General features: G+C 39.3%; 1 long non-coding RNA gene across 1 annotated transcript; it reads right to left on the reverse strand.

Moving 5' to 3' along the window:
- Window positions 1-8712: 8712 nt before the first annotated feature.
- LOC109143960 lies at window positions 8713-14322 on the reverse strand. The gene is made up of 2 exons (XR_005601918.1): window positions 12426-14322; window positions 8713-12281 (listed from the first exon to the last, which is right to left on the reverse strand). It is a non-coding gene; the product is annotated as an uncharacterized LOC109143960 (long non-coding RNA).
- Between the last annotated feature and the right edge of the window lie 7811 nt (window positions 14323-22133).

Raw genomic sequence — 22133 nt, forward strand, 5'->3', positions numbered from 1 at the left:
TGGGCACAACATCTCAGGGCATCCAGTGCTTGAGTATCCTCTTATGAAAAACGTTTTTGTTCACAAAGAACTTCCTATGTTTTATTTTGTAGCCACTGCCCCTCGTGCTCTCACTGAGATGCACTGACAACAGTCTGACTCTTACATTTACTCCTTTCATCAACCTCTGCATTGGTAAGACCCCAAAGCCTCCCCTTCTCCAAGCCGAGCAGTCTCAGGTCTCTCAATCTCCCCTCATGTGAAAGGTGCTCCAGTCCCTTAATCACCTCTGTGGCACCTTGCTGGCTCACTGCAGTATATCCATGACCCTCTCATACTGGTTGAGTAGAGAGGAAGGAAGGTTCATTTCTCTTGACCTGCAGGTGCTGCTCTGCCCAGTGCAGCCCAAGCTGCTGCTGGGCTTTGCTGTGAGATCACATTGCTGCCTTGTGTCCAGCTAGGTATCATCTGGGACATTTTCTGCAGAGTTTCTTCCCAGGCAGTCAGCCCTCCACCTGTACTGCTGCCTGGTGTTATTCCTCCCCAGGTGCAGGGCTTGGCACTTCCCTTTGTTGGTCTTCGGAAGGGTCCTGTGTGCCCACTCCAGCCTGCCAAGATCCCTCTGAAAGGCAGCACCCCCACCTGCTGCACCAACCACTTCTCCCAGTTTTGTGTCATCCGCAGACCTGCTGAGGGTGCACTTGTCCCCTTTTTAAGTCACTGCTGCAGAGGTTGTTTTACCTTGATCTCGGCCTATTTAGTTTGGTGATCTCATCAGTGTTACTTTTTATGAGCTACATCCACAGAATACAAATCCTGGCATAAATACAATCATGCACTATCTCTGTACCCCTGAGAAAATACTTCTTGTGTAAAGTACAAAAATTTCCCAACTACTCCGTGTTTGATGACAATTTGAAACGAAGATTTGGCAACTGTGTTTGGAGCAGCATCGTTCCAAATAGTTCACTGATTCCCCACAAATTTACAGTCTGGACTGGGGGAAAAAGTAAACATTTTCAAATTTGAGGCCCTGATGATGAGTATTTAGCATGATATTAAAGCCTTTGATGAAGCTAATGGAGTCTTAGGTGTGTTGAGCATTTCCTATCTCCTGTGAAGGCTGGAAGGATTAAGACCAGGCTACATATTAAGATACAGAAACATGAAGATAACTGTCAGTCTTAATAATTTTTTGTATTTTTAAATAGAGCTATGATTAAAAGGATGTGATGTTCCCATGTTTAGCCCATTTTAGCTGAAGGTTGCCAAAAGCAGCAGTGAAAAGGGGATGGACTTTCTGCACTGCACATCTCAATGAGACATGAGCTTCAAAGAGTGTGCAGGCATCTGAAAACCTAATGCAATTAGTTAATCAGTTTATTGTCCCTTTGATTGTCGGCAAGATTATGTTGATTTTTTTTCCTCCTTTATTAATTCTACATTGAGAGTTCTATATTTGAAACACACAAAAAGGGGGAAATGAGTATCTGCAGTTCATGTATGTCACAAATGTTGCATATTTTGCAAAACATTTTAAATGTGACATTTCTTTCAGTGCAATGAAAGATGCTTCTGTGGCATACTTATTTTCTTATTTCCTGCCTGTCACATTTTTATCATTAATACAGCTTGCTGAGTAGTTAACTAAATGGTAATGAAAAGCAAAATGTCTGATTTCCTTCATGGTGTGTTTCTGGGAAAATGGCACTGTGCTTCACCCTGACTGACCATTTACCTACAGTTCTAAGTGGAGAACCCACTTCAGAGTGGTTTTTTTGCATAGCTCTTGTATTCCTGGGATAGTTTCTTAGAACCACTGGGCCACCTGAAATCATTATTCATTGTTATTATTAATAGATATTACCATTATTACTATTATTTACACGTAAGGGAAAACTTGAATTGCTACTTTTGCAAACAGTGGCTACAAATAATAGTAAGAGAAAAGTCTTCAAAGAGAAGCAGTCGCCATCTGGTAATCATTGTTACTCTTCTATCACTTACCACACATTTTTTATTAGAGTTTCCAAATTTAAACAAAAATGTGCTTCATCTTCTGAACCAAACCCTACTTCGTGTTCTGCAGGTGAGTATGTGAAGTTTTCTCTACAAAAAAAGGGAAAATCTGTCATTGGCTTCACATCTCATCATTAGAATCCTGCATCATAAAATATTTAAGACTCATATTTTTGTTCAGTTCTGTTGGAAAAACAAAATACATCTACAAAAATGGATGGAATAGCATGTTCAACACCAGATATGGTGGAAAAAAATTAGATAAATGCTTTCAAAGCCAGCATGTTGACTGGCAACTTCCAATATTTCTGTGAAGAATTTGTAGTCAGTGTGATGTCAACATGTAACATGTTAGAAAAGTGCATTTAAAAATTCATATTTCCTGCAATTTATATGGCTCTCAAATCTAGAATCTTTTGGTCTTGAAAATTAATTTCCACATGAATAAGTCATTATAAAGATGAATAAGCTTGTAACCAATCACAGAAATGTCTTGCTAGTGAAATTCAATTTTGAGGACCTCTTCACACATTGTGTTTTCATTTATGCAAGCATGATCACAGGAAATGATGAAAGAGCAGTTTTTATAATTTCTAGGTGACTGCCAAAACTTCAAATCCAAATCCAAGTGTGTCAGAGTGAACAAAACTCTTGACAAGCTAATGGAACTGAACCCAATTATGTCAGGCTGAATTTGGTCCAGAGACCAAATTGTTGACTCTATGCAGAGGCAACTTTCCCTTCAGGTTAGAGAGATCTGTACAAAACATTTATGACCTTAGGGGAAAGTAACAATCATCTCTCATAGATTTAATCCTATATTTGTCTCCTTTTAACAATTTTCTTCAAGTACTATAATAATGCACATGTGAATTCTTACTCTAAGTCTTCCTGTCTTCCCACACATCCCCCCCAGCCAAAGTCTTGAAATATTTTCTAAGCCATCACTGTAATAACATTGCTAGATAATTTACAGAATATTTCTTTCAAGAAGAACAGCAACTTTTATTTAAGCATGTGTCATGTTCTGTGCTATGCTATCAGTTAGGAAAATACTACCATCCCCTTTGCAGCCCTGGTTAACTTTCATGGGATTATTTTTGTGGAATTTTTCCTACTGATAATTTACTAAAAAACCAGAACCACATAAATTAATAAAATCCAGAAATGCAAAGTGCACTTTAATTTGCAGTATTGACATAATTGTAGATCACTTAGTTTCTGTTAATGATGAGTGATGCTCCTTAAGAACACTGCAATGAAGATCAGCTGGAACTGTTTGTGTTCCTTGCTGTAAGACCTTCAAAGTTCAGATTTTTCAAACTGAAGCAACAGAAGAAGAGCTAGGAAGGATATGAAATCTTGCTATCAGCAGAAGAAGACAAAAAGTTTATAGAAACTCCTTTTACATTATTTTATGGCATTTCTAAGGGATCTTGGTTTTCCTTTGTTCTGTTGCTTCACTCATCTATTCGCAAGCATTCAATCCAATTAAGGCCATTAATTTGTGGATTAATATTCCTCAATATTCTAGCCAAGACACATCAACATCTTAATCACTTCCTTAGAGCAGAACCACTCAGTTCAAGCCTCCATTAAAATATGGATTAAGAAAACATCCTCCTTTGCTGTGAGAATAGTTTAGTGCAGGTACTTGTCATAAACAGTATCAGGATTTTTTCTAACGAAAAAGGTTCTCACTTTGTCTCTCATATGTCCTCATATTAAATCAACACATATTCTAGAATATTTGAATAAATAGTGAAGATAATTTATTCTTAACAGCAGTGCTGGTGACCTTTCCTACTATGCAAAAACAAACAATAAAACGAGCAAATCCAAGGGGAAGTCAATAGAAAAAGTGTGCCTAGCTCTTTTTCCTTTAACAATCTGTGCTAGGCTTCACCTTTCCTGTCCACAGAACAATTGTGACTAACATGCTCTCCTCCCACAATGGTGTTAAATGGCGGCAGCATGGCAACAGTGGCACTTCTTGCTAATTGGAATCCTTGCATTTATAGGAAATCAGCTGTGTGTCAGATCAAGGACACACTTTGGCACAGGGAATGATAGAAGTTAAAAGTACAAACATGCATAGTTATGCTGGCAATGAACTGCCCAGCTATATTTGTACCAGGATATTTCCTTGGCAACTACCTGGATCTGATTATCTGAACTAATTGTTGCATTATTTTTATTAGAGATGTCAACTTTACCATATTTAGTTTCCAGATGAAGAAACTATAGATACAGAAAGCCCTTTTCCCACCTCTCCAAACCTGCTTTTGGCCTTTGTACTTCAAGTCAGCTCATCTAATGCCCTCCTGAGCGTGAACACAGACAAACTGTGCAGCTGGCTGAGGTTTTAAAATTACATATCCTCTCTTCAAGGATGTCTCACTTCACTATTGACAAAGGCTGTTGGAGAAAGACTAGTGTTCACCTCAGAGAAGCTGTACCTTCAGTTCACTGGCGCAAGCAGACCATGAAGGCGCTGAGTACCTCAGACCTGCCTCGAGGCTTTCCAGCAGCTTGCACTGCACCCTTGCAGGGCAGATATGAAGGTAGGACCAAAGGCTCCTCACCCCAATACAGAAAAAGAGGAAGAAAAACTGGAGAAAGGTAATGCTCATTCCTATGGTTGAGAGTGGGAGGGGTGGGATATGCAGCCACTCATTTGGGGGATTCATACCCACCTATCCCTCCTCCAGTGTTCTCCTGGTGCCTTTGTCTGTGGCACTGAGAGCAGTGAACTGGACCTCTCGAAAGCCCCGTGCAGAGAAGGGTCATTAATCTCTTTGCTCCCCAAGGTCCTTTGCCTCTGTCAAGAGCAGGTCCTCATTAATTGAAGGACGCTCATGGAATTAAGTGAACTTAGCCAAGTTATTATTATATAATAATGTATTATTGTATAATTATATTATATAATATATATATTATATAATGATTATTATATAATAATATTATATTATTATACAATTATATTATATAATAACGAATAATGTCATCATATAAGACAAGGGGTAATGGTTTTAAACTGAAGGAGAGAACGTTTAGATTAGATATTAGGAAGGAATTCTCCATTATGAGGGTGGTGAGGCACAGGAACAAAGAAGCTGTGGCTGCCCCATCCCTGGAAATGTTCAAGTCCAGGCTGGATGGGGCTTTGAGCAACCTGGTCCAGTGGAAGGTGTCCCTGGCCATGACAGTGGAGTTGGAACTAGATGGTCTTTAATGCAGCTTCCAACCCAAGTGATTCTATGATAACAAACTAGTTTGAAACATTAGCTACCTCCATGCCTTCCTATTAATCTCTGTATTTGAAAACACTTCCTATTTTTGAAAAACATTAAAGTCTGACAATATAAAGGAGTGTGGGGGCTTTCAGTCCTCCTCTACAAAAACCACACAATAAAGTGATATGTTCAACGCACTCATTCACAATAACAGGCACACTTGAAAACACAGGAAAACCATTTGCTACGTTTAACCAATAAATACCAATAAACTACCTTTGAACATCTATATTCATAGATAACCAGTCTCTCTGAGGAAAGCTGCATTTGGGTCTGCACGTAAGCTCCTGTAAGTAATTTGCATTATTTTTCAAATTAATAAAATATATATTGATGAATTAATAGGATTTTATGTTTCATGTCTAATTATAAATTAATATTAAATTTTCATATATTAAATGATATTAATATATTTTAATGAAAATTGAAAAAAAACCCTATTAATTATTATTTGAGTGGTTTAAAGTGCTGTTGAATCATATGTGATTCAGTTGTTTGCCCCACTGCTAAAGCAATGGGGTTTTCAGCATGACACTAAGAGTTTCTTACTGACAGCCCACAGCACTTTGCACCCACTCACCCTACATCCTTCTATCTTCTTCAGCTGAGACTAAAAATTTCACGTGCATTAAATCTGAAGGTCGCTCATTAGGTTTAATACATTGATCACCACAAAATTTAATTCACTTTTTCTTTTACAGGAAAAATGGCTCAAAGCCTCTAGGAGTCCAATGGCTATCTCCAATATTTCATAATACTTCCTGATCTATCTACAAGTTTTAGACTTGGTTTGTCAAATTACCAGCTGAAACTCAGAGTGGAAATTTCTAGCTCTTCAAGTAAAGTAAGAATGAGTATTCTTCATGCTCAGAAACTATGAGTCAAGTAGAAACAAATAAATTTTTAAGTCACAATCATCATTTTTTAAATAGATTAAAAAAAAAAAAATCTCTGTAGGTTGGCCAGGCTGCTTTTGTGTGTTTATAGCTGTGTTTTCAGGCCTCTCAAGCTAAATTGTATCAATGAATGGACTTAGAAAGATCACCTCTCCTTTCTACACTGCTCTGGTTAATAACAGTATTTATCTCTCCCAGAGATCTGGTTAAGTATCCATTATCTGGCATCCAAAGGCAAGGTAGAAGTGTAAAACATTAATAGAAGTAAGCAATACTTACCACTTAACTATTTAAGGCATAGATTTATGTCTCAAGGTGTGAAATTTAGATACTCTATGTTATTTGAAAATCCTGTATGTTTGCCAGCACAACCAGAAACTGAACAAAATTACAAGAGGCTTGGGTGACTCACTAATAGTGCTTCACATTAAATAAAGACAACAACCAGCATTATCAGAGCTGCATTTCCATGCTCATTGTGTTTTGAGAGAAAATGGCCATAACCATGGAGACCATGCCATTGCCATCCTAGCTAAGTAATTAATTTCTCATTTAATATTACTAACGTTGTGAAAGTCCAGCATGTGCTTGGATGGCCCCAGAAAAGAGCAACAGCAGCATTTAAAATGTGGGTTTTTTGCTCTGGGCTTTCCTTGCAAATCACCCAATTTGTTGTTTAAAATACTGGGCATGTAGTTAAATGACCAGTTTTCTGATTTAACTACCAGCAACAGAAATGTTCTGTTAAGAGGATGAATTTAGATGCTGTTGCATTTTCATTCATTTTTTCTTCTTAATGTAGCTCTCTGTCAGAGGAACTAAAACTCTAGAGAAAAGCTTGGTACGTATAAACAATTCACCCTGGAGTTTTAAAAGTAAAGGTAAGCTCCTCACAGATTAATGAAAAACAAAGCCATGCAATAACTGGTTTCAAAACACAGTATAAAGTTTAGCTGGCTTCTAACCAATGCCCAGATTCACAAAAGGATTTCAGCTTCCACACAGGCACTCAACACCTAAATCCTGAAGTGTTCTCCACAGAAATCCCCACTTAAACTTTGGGCGTCCTTGGATGATGACAAATAAAAGTGGCAGCAGGTCTGCTTATCCCCTGTGGATGTTGCAGCTTCCAGCTCTGCTTCGCTCCAGCCAGGGCCTGGCAGGGCTGGGGATGCAGGCAGTGGCCTTGGCAGGGATTTGGTGCTGGCATAGCAGGTGGGATGTCACAGTGCTTCAGTAGCAGCAGCGAGAAAACTGCATGGAAGCTGTGGTTCAAAGAGGCCCCTGAGACTTCAGATGCTTCTTGTTTTGTTTTCCAGGGTTGACACATCTCTGGCGTTATAATACCAAAATCAGTAGTTTATCCATAAGTAAAGAAATACTGCTTCTGATAGGTTTCATTGTGTTTAATGACACAGGAGGGGAGGGATGAAGGAAGAAAAAGAAGAAACATTCACAAAACACTTTGCTATTTCTGTAATCAATGGCATGCCCCCTTTGACTGAAGGAGTGAAATGAGATTACCTCTAAGAAAGCTGAGGTGATGTGCAATCAGAAAAGAAAGACAGGTGAAAATATGATCCCAGGCACGGGTGCCAGTTCGAGCTTTTTCCTTGGCATCACTTTTCTATCAGAACGTATGGGGACATTGTACAAGATTAGTAGTTCCTGGCAGTTATTCCAAAGTACTCACCAAGGGCCAGATTTCTGATCTCTGTTGGCATGAACTGATGCTCAAACCAGTGCATTGTTTTTTAATATGCATTGAATAGTATTTTAATATGTATTTCAATATATAGTTTCTTGTTACAAGACCCTTTCATTTTGTATAAACGTAAGCCATCAAAGTTGGAGAGGGAAAAGACAGTGAGACTATATTTATTTTGAAGACCAAAAAGAGGAAAATGGAAATTGATGTTAGAGTGAGACAGAAGAATAAAAGTAAAAATTGAATTAGTGCAGCTACATGACTCTTTATGGGAATTCCTTTCTCAATTGCCGCCTAACTTTAATGTTAACATCAGGATCTGCCATAACTGTTGCTTGTAGAAATTAGATACATTTTTAAAATTTTGGGCAATACCTACAGCTTCCTTCCTCCTTTTGTGAAATTTATTTGTTGGTAATATTTTAAAAGTTGCAACTCCTATAAGAATATCACTTCCCTGTCTTACATCCTGACTTTCCTAGCACTCAAAAATTGGGAGATTGTTCATTGAAGTATTTACTTTGGCTTCTAAGGGGCATGAGGAACAAGAAGGTTGTTTGCCAGAGACATGGAGATACTTGAAGATGAAGTTCTCACCACACTGTTTGGCCCAAGCAGCAGGAAGGTGATGTTCAACACAAAGAAACAAGCAAAGGAGATACCGAAGAGAAAAAGGAGATTTAAAACATCACAGCAGAAGTAGAACTTGGAAAGTCTTTCAAATCTTCAAAAGCATTCTACCCGTCCAATTTTACATGTCACTTTCAATTTTTTAATATTTGGGAAAAAATTTTTTAGATATTTGTGATTTCACTTCTTTTTTTTTTTTTTTTTTTTTTTTTTTGAAACATGCACAGGGAATTTTCAGCCTTTCTCTGTCATCAGCCAAGTAACACAGTCCCAGCTAAGGCCATCTGAACAAGAAACCTAATCAGAGCTGGAGCCTCTGCTCCAGACTGTCTCTGCTAGAAGCAGCATTTTAAAAGAGTAAATGAAGATCAAGGAATTTGAAGCTGCCCAAAGCAGCTAAATTTTTTTTTAGTGTACTACTTTTCATCTCCACACATGAAAACAGAATCATTATTGATGATATCATGTACTGAGTTCTCTAAATGCACTGTGCACAACAAATTGGTTTGGTTCTGATCATATAAAGTCTACTTTAGTACTTTTCATTAATTTTAGTAATTTTAGTTTTTTTTAGTTCACATTAGGCCACCAGACCTGTGTAAAACATTTTCATAACAAGCATATGGTTTTCCTGAACTAGATTTCAGTTGCTTTTTTCTCTCCCTCTTTTAAAATAGTATTTACATAGAATTTATTTAAATTAACTTCTGAACACTTCAGGTTTACCTCTGCTATTATGGATAATTTATTATGGTCAAAAAAGAAAGTTCCATTTCAATTTTTGTGAAATAGTGGTGTCATTTTCATTCGTCTCTCAGCCACATTGATGTTAGACTAACTGGAATATTTCCCCATAAAGGTGGCTGCTGTGATTACATTTGATCAGCTGTAAAAGGGATTTCCCAGAAAAAGGAATGGAAATGCTTTTATAGCCTTTTAGGTAATGTCAGAAATTTTTTGTTTTGTTAATATGAGCTTTTGCCAATCTCTAACAGCATGATCCAAATCCCTTTTGAAGGCAATGGAAAGTCTCCCATTGAGTTTGATGGCCTTTGGATCAATCCCTAAGTGCATTTAGGCTTAATGAGATGTTAATGTGAATTTTATGCTGCTGTGTATAGGAATAGGCTTTCCAACTTTTCCTCACTAATGCAAAAAGAGCGATCTGCCTTTTTAAATTTTTAAATTTTATTTTCCTGCTATAATCGGTAGGCACGCAGAAGGAGGATTGATGCAGCTCATTGTGCTCCCTACCTTCTCCCCCTCCCATCACCCTTTATCGCTGACACGCTGCAAACTGCAGAGAGCATCACCCGCTCTCGGGGGCGTCTAAAGGAGAAGTAAATACCGGCCTCCCCCTTTGCGTCATCATTGCCTTGAAACTCCGGTTTGGGGAGAAAAAAGGCAAAATTAAGGGCGAAGTGGAGGGGGAGGGGCGGGTAACACCACCAACGAAATAAAACCAAAACCGAACAACCAAAAAAGCACCAAACACCCGGGAATCGGGAAAGTCTAATCTTGGTTTCTTGCTCCACCTGGCGGGAGATGCGCGCGGGGCCAGCGCGTCCCCCCCGCACCTGGAGCGACATCCCGGGCGAGGGAGGCGGTGAGGGACCCGCTTCCTTCTGCCATGGGCTTTTGGGGTATTTTACGGGACCCGAGGAAGGCAGCCGGGGGTTGATGTGGGGTGGCGGGGAGTGGGTCTCGGCTCACGAACAGGTTTCTCCGTTAGGGTGAGGTTCCTTTTTTTGGGTGCCCAAAGGGAATGATGCTTATTCTGCAGCTCCTTAGCCTTGTCATGCGAGTTTGACTTCCCGGAGGATGAGGGGACATTGTGTGACTCACGGCGGTGTAAAGATTAACCCGTTCCTTTCAGTGGCCTTAAACACGAACCGATGGCTGTGCAGAAGCTTGCAGAGCTGTTGCCTGTTGGACAAGTATTTCACATATGAATACATAGGAATTCTCAGAAGAGAAAAAAATGTGTCTTTTGGGAATGTCTCAGTCACTCTAAGAAGAATAAAAAATCATCTGTTTAGGGTCAGTGACATTGATGACCTAGCCAGGAGTACTCACTGAGTGTGGGAAGTTCGAGACACAGCACAACATGTACCGTAGGAAGTGGTTTTGATCAGTGTGAGCAGTTCCAATACTTCTCAGAAGCTGTTAGCACATCTTAAATCTACTGTTTTATAAATATTTGGAACACAGACAGGCGCTAATGGCAACATTTTCATGCCCTTAGGTTCAAAGTGATCTTTCTCTGGAATACTCTGCTCTGCATCTTTAAAAGTCTCAGCAGAGGATTCACCCCAAGCTGAAGTACAAGGGAAGCCACAGCCCCAGCCAAAGGTAGGCTGCAGGAGGAGTGGCTGAAGGGACACATTCTCCCCAGGACAGCTGTCCCAGCAGGAGGGTGGAAGTAGACTCCACACTACCACTGGGTTGCTCTGGTTGCTCACAGCCTAATGGCCTGGTGGCTTTTTTGGGCTACCTTGAATGTGGCACTGTGAGGAGGCTCCAGGGTCTCAGAACCCTTGCCAGAGAGGAGGCAGCTTGTCTGGCAGTGCTAACTGGTGATGGTGACCTGCCAGGAAAGCCAAGGACTGCACTGTGAGCTGGAGCACAAGGAGAGAGGTATCTGCATCTGACCATGTGAGGGAGGATATCCAGCTATGAGACATCACGAGTGCCTGCAGCCAGGGCTGCACAGCAGCAAGTCTAGGCATATGGCTAGACACAGGCAAAGAGGGTTTTCCATGGATTCATAGCCAAACTTCAGCAGGAGATGTGGCAAGCTCTGATCTCAGTATTTGACACCACTAGGATGGAAGTAGCTGCAAAGTTTTATTGTTTATTAGTTTTCCTGAGGGCTCCCCAAGGAAAAAAAGTGTTACCTGTAGAGAATATTTATAACAACCATTAGTTATTTTCTCTCCATTCCTTCAGTAACTGTTTCTGTGGTAAAGGCCAGCTATTTGACAAGCTGCAGAATATAGATTCTCATTGTGTTGATTGATAATTGAGGTATTTGTAAGTCTCAATTATGTAAAATGCTTGGCATGCCTGACTTTTAAATAGAAACTTTCTTCAAACAAGCATCTTGGGAGACCATTACAAACCCTCTTTTCCCAAAAAGGCTGAAAAAAGACATACTATCTCTATCTTCCTTTAAATGTCATCAAACCAAGTCTATTTATTACACATTTCAGATTCAACTTAACAGTTTCAGTGTGATGTTTCTTAGGAGAGTGGTAATCTCTTAGATTGCTTGAAAACATGCTGTTCTTCAGTGAAAAGGAAGAAAGATACACACTGTATTAAAAACCAGACCAGAAAACCTTGCATTTATCCATGAATTATTATAGTATATCCTCTAGCCAAGAATTTTCTGATCTAGCTGAAGACTGAATAGCTTTCAACATTAACCACTTGCAAAGCATACTAGAGTACGGCCATGGGTAGCCATAGTAAATTTTAGATCTGAAATCACACCACCAAATAGATAATTCCTGCAATTGGCTGGTTTCAATAGTTCTATCAACTCAAACATTCATCCCACCTGGATTGTATGGGTACGTCCAACACCTGGTTTATGAATCCTGCCAGCAGTGCAGGAACAGCAATTGTGCATCAGGTGAGCTGTAGCAGATGACATCTTTTACCTGGATTCACAAACTGATCACCCCAGCTGTTTGGTACAGTTTGTTTACTCCCTGAATTCCCCTTTATGCCTCTCCTCTTTGCCCTCATCTGCAGAGCAAAACAAGTATATAAATGAAAAGGAACTCAGGCTGACAAACCACAAGTTCACTGCCAAAGGAAGATTAGACATGTATAACAAGAAGACATTACATATTTTGTCATAGCTGCAGTCAGTGTGCAGAGATTATTTACCAGGTCCAGTGTTTAAGTGTGGCAGATGGAAGCAGGCTAGCAGTTCCCATGAACAAAGATTCTGTTTCCGAAAAAAGGTGTGTTCAGCTTCTGGAAAAGAAATTTACCTCTCAGCAGGCACTGGCAACTCTAATCTTATTTGCACTTCTCAAAGCAGCAGCACGCATCTCCCTTTCTCAGCCCTAGCTCTCCCTGCCAGCCGAAGCTGTGCTATACAGAGAGGTAGTAAATAATGTAGGATTGTGCAGATTGGCGTGAGGCCTTTTCCTTCTCCTGTGCTGCAAACGCCTCTTCAGATGCAATAGTTAAGGTCTCAGCACAGTGGGATTACAAATCTGATAGTCAGCACAGTTTTGGACAGTTTGAGCTTTCAGGCATTTTCCATGAATAGACACCAATCATTTCACTCCCACGCTGGTGAGGTGCTCTGTTGGGTCAGGCATTTTTCAGATGGGGATCAGAGAAACAAGCACAGGAATGTGAAAACAGATACAATTTTGTAGATTCATGCAAGGTACAAAAAAATCTAGGGCTATATGATAAAGGCATTTTACTCCTAGGCTTTGAATTAAAGTGTCTTTCAACTTTATTTAAGGGGTTTGCCTTGTCAAAGCAAAATTCCTGAACATAAACACTTGTTGCTATAAATATTTAAAATTCTCCTCTGTGAAAATACAGATGAGACATATTAGCAAACACAGCACTGAGTCTCATTACGACTTCTATGCATAATGAAAATGTTAAAAGCAATATGGTTTCTTTTAAAATAATACTAGCACTTAGAGTATAATGGTACACCCTTGAAGATGTTGTTATTTCACAAATGTTCAGCATTCAGGCTCTCATACTAATGCTTGTTGTAATACAACAGAAACCTGTACTGCTATAAATTCTCACTAATGCAAATTACTTAGAGGGATGGGAAAACCTGCCTTTATGTTATGTTGTTCATTTTAATGTCAAATGCCATTCTTCATTCCTCTATTCATATAGCTTTATTATTAAAAATATTTGTCTGTAAGGTGGAGATGAGCAAACAGCCCAAATTAAAAACACTTAAGGCTCAGCTGACTACACCAACAATCTGTGCTTCTGGGCAGCCACCTCTGCTTGAGAGATTTCAGCTCATACCCTTCAGGCACAAATAGGGTCGGGGATTTCAGGTACAGTAATAAGGGAGGAGTTCCCAGGTTTATGAGAGCCTTAGGCTCTGTTCTACTGCTCAACAGCTGCTCCTGGAGCAGTTACAGCATTGCCCTGTGGTGGAAAGTGACTAACCCTGTTCTGTAGGTCAGAGGCTGAAATTTCTGGGGCTGAGATACATCACAGGGCAAGACTTTTCCTGCCACCAGCCTGCCACAAAGACACCACCCACCCCTGACAAATTGATATGATCCTGGCCCACAGAGCTCCCTCTCCATGGTGTGGTGCTTTGAAGCAGAAACAAGAGATGTCACAGGGCTCATGACAGAAACCTGAACTCTGGCAACAAAGAGCCTCCTTTTAGTTTTGATTAGCAGCACAAACAGCAGGTACTAGCATAGAAGATGGAACTCTGGCTTGTGCTAAGAGGTCACACGGTTTCTCCTTAGCTCCAAATAAAAAGTCTACAAGGATGGAGATGAAAAAGAGAAAAACAAAGCAAAACACACACACACACACACATTAAACAAGTAAACAAACAAAAACCAACATAAAAAGGAGCCATGAAAGTTTGAAGACAGGTATAATTAGAATTTGTGGGGTTTTCCCCCATCATAATGCAATCAGATCCACTTACCATCTACTCTGTTACCTTATATCCTGAATAGTTGTACCAGTTTGGGAAAATTTAGAAATATATCCTCTGATAGAAGGCAGGTTACGACCACTCCTCCCCCACCAGGTTCGGAAAAAATAAATCTTCCTCGAAGAAAAGTGAAAGAGATAAAAAACTATTTATTTAACAAACACACAGGAAAAAGATAATGGTGCTAAATAATAAAAACTCTTACTCTGCTGAGAGAAACCTGGGAAAATTTCAGAGTCCTTCCATAGTCTCTCTCTCCCCCTCCTCGGAGCTGGGACGGGGTGGTGGGCCCAGCTCCAGGGCCAAGGCCTTGGTGGAAAGTCCTCCCAATGTATTCTGATGTTGAAGCAGTCCAGCAGAGGGAAAAAAAAGAAAAAAACAAAGTCCCAGGAAAAACAAAAGTTCCATCTCTCTCCAGAGAAAGAAAAAGGAGCTGAAAAACTGGCCAAAAGCAAGCCAGGTGCCTTCCCCACTCTCACTCTGCTCCGCAGCTGAAAAGAGAGTCTCTGTCTCTGTGTGACCTTGAACAAGCTGCAAACTGCTTTGAAGAAGTTTTGCTCAGTTTTCCTCCCCCCTCTCAGTCTCAGTTTAAAGGCACAGAAAGACACAAAATTAATTTCTGGGCATAGGGCAGATATAGGGGATACACATCATAAAGTCACCCAAAGACAATAGTTCAGCATGAAATTCACAGAGAAAAGAGATGGGGAACATGCTATGTCATATTCCAACAATCTAATTAATTTTGTTCTGGTTTTGCTGAACTAGAAAGTGTACATTCGATTTTGTTAAGTATTACCATTAAATGTGTTTTCTAAAATACTGCAGATAATTTCCTGGGAAGGGCACAAAAATTCCATAGTTTCTATAGTGAAAATGCCCCAAAGAGAGCAGCCTGTGTCTCCATTATGTTTTTCAAAAGAAAAGCTTCTCTAAGGCTTTGTGTAGAAGATGATAGTGACGAGAATGGATGTTCTAACATTTGATTGGTTACCACAGAGAAAATGTGAATTCCAATGGAAGTGAATCAAAGATGCAGTTTAAGGGGAACATGTTTCTGTTTCTTTGTCCTTAGTGTCATATATGAGATTGATATATCATTCATAGATGAAGTAGAAATATGGTAGGTTGCAATAATTTTAACCAAAGTTTTTGTCCTCAACAGCAATCACTTTCTATTTTGCTAGTGAACTAATTCTCATTTTTCTGCATCTTTTCTTCACACCCATGCACTGTGGAGGGGTTCTCAAAACATTGCATCTTGTCTTTAATTATCTAGAAGAAGAGTTCAATTTCACAGAAATATTCTGATTTGGAAGGGACCCACAAGGATCAATTCCAGAATGCTATGTTTTTTAAATTACATGGGAAACATTTTTTCCTCAGTGTCTCTGTGAATGCATTTCTACAAATAGTGAATGACATCTGAACTCAGTTTCACTTGGGCAACTCCTGTTAGTAATGACATTTCCATTATGTCTAGGCCATGATAGGATTCCATTGACTCCATCATTTCTTGAAGATCCTGGCCACACCACACAGTCAAATCCATACAAACCCAAAGCCTTTCTACTTATTTTTGGTTTTGTTCTGTGTGGGAGTCATTCTAACTGTACGTGTTCCCTTAGAATGTCTGCCAAAAATAAAAATGCAGTCACATAATTCTGGAGCTTGCTTAGAAAAAGTCAAAGTAGTTTTAGACTCAAACTGAGAAGTTTGAGCCTTATCCATATTCAAGATTTTTTTAAAAATACATTATTACTAGACTCTTCCCTTTTCATATTATGAACTTTTTACTGCTACAGAATTAGTGCTGAGATTGATGAAAATGTTACAGCATGGAGAACTTTTCACATATGCACAGCTGGGGAAAAAAGGAAACCTTTGAGCAAAGGAGCTACTGACAGCACAGAGCAGAAGTAGGAGAGAAATTGGTGAGTACCAAATAGCACAAGCATGAGTTTTTATTACCTCAGAGTTCTAGCTTTGTTTCTTTTTACCATGTATCCTCTCCTTTTTCAATCACCCATGATCTCCTGACTGACAGAAGAAATCAATCTCTATACCACTATTATGGGTTATTTTTTAATGGGGAATTATTAAATAACAGGCTATGTTTTATCTCTACCTATCTTTACTTTAGGCTATCTCAGTGAGAAGATAAAACTCAAAGAAACTTGAGGAAAATGCACAGGTAACTGTCAAGGGAGAATGAAGTTAAACTACAAATGCTCCTTGGAGGAATGTGAGTGTATTAGTACCTTCCTTCTAAACACAAAAATGAGACATGACCATGATGTCAGGATTAATGGATGTACACAGCGTTTCAGGAGTGATGAAACAAGACTGCGGTTTGATTTTCTATAATAGAAATCAAAAACAGAAAATGTAAGAATGGTGTTCTAAAATCTGTTCTCTACAGACTGATGAAAATGGCAAAAGAAAAAAAAAAACCCACATTATTGAGCTGATTTATATTTCCATGACATGTTTGAGGAATGAATGAAGAATTTTGCAGTTAAGTTCCTAAATTCACTCTCGCTGCAAGCATATGTTTGCCAACATGTCAGTGCTGCCTCAGCTCTCTGTGTCAGCTACTTTTCTTCCAGGGCTGCCTCTAATATTCTTCCTTTCCATTACCGTTTGTCACCCAGCAGATAAAACTCTTGATTTCTGAGCTTGATAGGCTAAATTCAATGCCAAACATCCTGCCGGTCAGAGTAGTGAACTATGGCGGCTGAGCTGCAACATTACATTAGTTAAGGAGTCTGGGTTTTTCCCTAATGCAAAGGTAATCACTATAAATCTAAATTCAGATAAATCTCGCCTGTAAGTGCGATGACATGGAGATTTTTTTGGTTGGTTGGGTTTTTTTCCAACCAATTATTAATCAAAACTTGTATTCTATCTCCACCATATTTTTCATCTTGGAAAGTTCAGTAACCTAAAGCTTATATTTCTGTAACTTGAAAAGAACTTGTTCTATGCTTTCAAATGTAGAAAACACATTGATCTGGCCTATACATGCTAAGTATGCCAGAGTTTTATAACCCAAACCATCAGTTTCTCTGGTCTCTGCTGCACTCCCTTCCTCTGTCTAACCACTATGGTGGCAGCAGGACTGACTACATTCTTATGACAAAATGGGTTTGGGTTTTTTTAGCCTCCTGTCAGAAGAAATAAAACAAAGGAAAAACTGTCTACTGGAATGACTTTGGTAGGACTTTGGTAGGACTGTCTAGTAGTTACTTCTATGGATTTGTTTGTTTTTATGTCAAGAATTTGTGAAAATATTAGTGAAATGAGAAGCTGCCTCCTATGACTCTGTGAAGGGCCTTCATTCAGCTCCTTTGAGATTCATTCCCTGCTCTTTGTGATCCTGCTGGGCACTGTGTGTGTTTCCATTTGCAGCTCTCCAAGGATCACACAAAGGATCAGTGCAAAACAATCACACAGGTAACAGAATATCACTCTTAAATACAAACAACCGCCCATAATCCTACCTATCAATTTCATCAGACATTTCAGTCTGCTTCCGATGTTTCAAAAGGTTTAACTAGGAACAATTAGAAATGTTAAACAGAAAAAATCATGGATTTAGTCACTGCATTTTTTTAAGTCAAATAATACAAGGTTAAATTTGAAAGATGGAGTTGCAGCAGAAAAGAATTGTGACCAGTGGAAAAATAGGAGAAATTTCCTCTTGGTCAAGTGTTCTGACTGTACAGCTGCCATGTGCCTGTGTACACACCTCCTAAAAGTGTTGAGGCCTTGAATTTTTTTCTCTCAAGCAGCAGAACTCTTGGGAAACTGCAGCTAATAGAGAGTGCAACCACACTTCTCCTCGGCAGCACTGCTACCGGGAGCACAATAAGCTCATCCTTTGCTCTTTACAATTGCTTTCCATAGAATATCAAATAAAATTCAAGGTCTCAGCTCTTATCTGCAGTGCTTAGATACCCAAGGCTGTAACCAGAGGGGTGAGCACAAAGCACATGGGACCTTTCATGTCCTGAAAAGACCCTGCCTTCACACTTGGGTAAGATCAGGGCATGCAGAAAATCCCACTTACCATTTTGTCTAGGAAAGAAACCTGAGGGTATGGAGGAGTAGAAAGCAGCTGCTTTGGACGAGAAACAAACCAAGGCAAGGGGTGTAACTATGTGCAGAGACAGGACTGAAATTCTTTCTGAAGGATATCTTATTCTGGAGCTAAATAAGATATCTGACAGATATCTTACTGTGAGCCTGGCCAGTATCAGCAGTAGTGTGGCCAGCAGGACCAGGGCAGTGACTGTTCCCCTGTACTGGGCACTGGTGAGGCCACACTTCAAATCCTGTGCTCAGTTTTAAGCACCTCACTACAAGAAAGGCATTGAGGGGCTGGAGCATGTCCAGAGAAGGGCAATGGAGCTGGGGAAGGGTCTGGAGCACAAGTCCTGTGAGGAGCAGCTGAGGGAGCTAGGGGTGTTCAGCCTGGAGAAAAGGAGGCTCAGGGGGGGCCTTATCCACTCTCTACAGCTCCCTGACAGGAGGCTGAAGCAAGGTGAGGGTCAGGCTCTGCTCCCGGGCAACCTTACAGGGTGATAGGAAATGGACTCAAGCTGCACCAGGAAGGTTCAGGTTGGACATCAGGAAGAATTTCCCCACTGAAGGCAGTTAAGCATTGGAACAGACTACCCAGGGACGTGGTAGAGCCACCATCCCTGGAAGTATTCAAGAAACTACTGGAGGTAGCACTTCGTGCTGTGGTTTGCTGGAGAGGACAGTGTTTGGTCAAGGGTTGGACTCAATAACCTTGAAGGTCTTTTCCAACCTTAGTGATTCTATTATTTTAAAGACCACATAAATAACACCTCCATAAACTAAGGAGCATCACAAACATTCCAGCCCAATAAAAAAGACATAATTCCATGCCATCTTTAACACAGTTGTTGACACATATAAATCCTTATAAAAGAAAAAAAAAAAAAAAAAAAAAAGTAAATATATAATAACAAAAAGTCCTCTTGGAAAGCCTAAGTGATTAAACGCTGTAGCTGGGACTGCCTTGCTCTTCAGTGGGCAGAGCTCATTATATATTTCACACACTTTCAAACTAAATTTTCATTACAGAAAACATAACACATATCTGTTATAACTGCAGACTAATTATTCCTGATGTACAAGATACTATTTGATTTTAATTAAAAATATTTAAAATTGCTTCATAATAAAATGTGACAGGGAATGTATGAAAATGTAATTTTCACCTCTCAATTTTTAACACATTTTTAACTCTAAGAAGTAACATTATAACACAGTTTAAAATCCATCTTAGAAAACACTCCTTCCTAAAATTCAGTTTGGAAAATTTTTCAGATTCCTAACCCACAATTTAAATGAGCTTTCATCATTGTGACCTGTAATATCCAAGTCATGAGATTCTTAATTCTGTGAGGAGCTCCACTAAACTTAGTCAAAGCTACCTGTGTGAATAGAAAAAATAAATATTTGGTCTCTTAACAGGTCTCTTAAACCTGTTTGCCATTTTTGTTCTTGCAGAATTTGACATATCTCTGGTTTTAAGGGTGAGAATTTTTTTCTGCTGAACTGAATATCAAAGTTTAATTTAGGCAATTAAATCCAGACATAGAAATGAAAATGTAAATGTGAATTTTGAACAAAAAGTTACAATCAAGACAAAGATTTGGGTTTTGAAAAGTTGTCTTTAACTTTACAATACTAATTAGTGCAGATTCCTGGAACCAGAACTGGGAGTTCTTCAGTTGATTGCAAAATTGGGCTAGAAATGTCTTAGGTAGAATTGGGTAACTGGGAGCAGAGTAAGTACCAATACTTTGTGATTCTTTGATTTTCCCTTTTTAACAACGAATGAATGGACTTCTTGAGTCTTTTCTAAGTTTCTTTATGTAGATGTTAAAGTAAAACATTAATTTTGCAAAAGATCACCCAGTGAGGTAACAAGAAAGCAGTGATTTGAAAGAATTACTTTTTCAATGCCACTCTTCAGTTAATCAGATCTATATTGTGAAAAATCACAAATGAAGAAAATTAGATAATTAGAACTAAGGACAAGCTTTTTTTCTTTCTATTTCCAAATGAAACGTTGCAGGAACAGGTACAGACAACATGATATGCACTGTCATTTTTGGACCACTCAAAATTGTATCACAGCCTGAATACCTTCCACAGCCACCTCCTTGTTTTGACTTCCTTTCAAGTCATAGATCCATTAGTAAAGTTTTGTCACTCTAACTGTAATTCCATGAGAAGTAAAAGGTGTTTCCTCCCACTTGGAGCTGACTGGGGCTGTGTCAGACCCAGTGCAGCCCCTGCTACCCTCTCACAGAGGCCACCCTTTCAGCTTGCCCTCTGCCCTTACCTTGCCACCTACACCTATACTCCTGCATTTTGGCTTTGTAAAACAACAAAATCTTTAAAACTAACAGAAGACATTCTCAGCTCTGGCATCACAGCATTATGTGATCAGGCAACACAAACTGTCGAAAGATAAAAAGATTCTGGGAAACTAACAATAAGAAATTCAATGATGTCCTTTAATCTTTTTTATGCTTATATTGTTCTTTTGGTTTTGTTTGTTTTCTATAAAATTGTCATATGAAAAATTAAATGTATAAAGCAATTCAATGTTTTGTGCTGAATGCCTCAAGCAAAAAGAGATGTCCATCAGCAGCCATTCTATTTCAAGTCTATTTGTACATATGAACAGGTTTCATATTTAATTTCAACATAAACTATTGAGAAAACAATTCTCCATTCATTTTCTATTGTTTTCCTTCAGTAGTCTGTCTGCAAAGTTTCTGTCTTGTTTTTTTTTTCCATTGCTGAAGGCTCTAAAACAAGTAAGTTCCTCCCTGAATCCTGAATCTGAAGATGGTAAACACCCCCTGCCCCCTGCCAATTCTTCACACTCTGTAGACAACTGACACAATTTTTGGTTTATCTTTATGTAGGATCTTAATTTTGTTAAGAAAGCCTCTGGACAGCAGCTGCACATAAGGTTGCATTTCCCTCTCTCTGGGGAAATGCAGTTCCTACTGAATGCAGCTGCTTAACCCAGTAGGGACTGCAGCAGAGTGAGTGACTCCCTCTGGACTAATGCCTGCCTTTAGAGGTGGGGGATTTGGGGAACTCCTTATTTAAATTCTGCGTGCTCATAGCCAGCCCAATACTTGAGTTGCATATACCCCTCAATTAGCTAGCTTTCCAAAATGCTTAAAAAAACCCCACACGAAAACCATCTAGGAGAGGGACTATGGCAGAGAGAGAGGATAGGTAAGGGCGTCTGCTGCCAGTTGCCTCTGGCAACAGTGTTCAGTGATAAAACTGAAGTGCACAAAAGCTCAAAGCGAGCTAATGTAAAATTAACATAACTTCTGACATCAGTAAATATTATCAAAAGCCTGCAGGATTTGTAGTTTCACTCTCATCTATCTCCTTATAAATAAAAATACAACTATATCATATTCCTTACCAGCAGCTTTAAAAGTGCTGTTTAGAGCCTGCAGAATTTTCAAATCTTTACTTTCCTTAAAGTGAAAAATGCATTTTCCCATACTTGCAGACCCACCTACTTAAAAAAAACCCAACACATTCAAACATTCAAATCTTATTAAACCCATCCTGTCTTTTTGCTAAGCCTGAGATCGCTATAATCAGGTAAGTCAGGTAATGTTTAAACACAAGGGTCAAAAGCTAAACCAGCAGAAGTCAAATATAATACCAGAAGTCTGACATTTTCTCAGTTCTTGGATTAGTACATGTTTTTGCAAGGGAAGATACCCTTACATTATTTTACTTACAAATTCTGTTTGTGGACAAGAATATAAAACAGCACTGAAGACAGAAATGCTGGTGATAGCCAACAATTGCTTTCCATAACAATTTACTCAGTG

This window comes from Corvus cornix, chromosome 1 (genome assembly GCF_000738735.6).
Source record: "Corvus cornix cornix isolate S_Up_H32 chromosome 1, ASM73873v5, whole genome shotgun sequence".
NCBI lineage: Eukaryota > Metazoa > Chordata > Aves > Passeriformes > Corvidae > Corvus > Corvus cornix.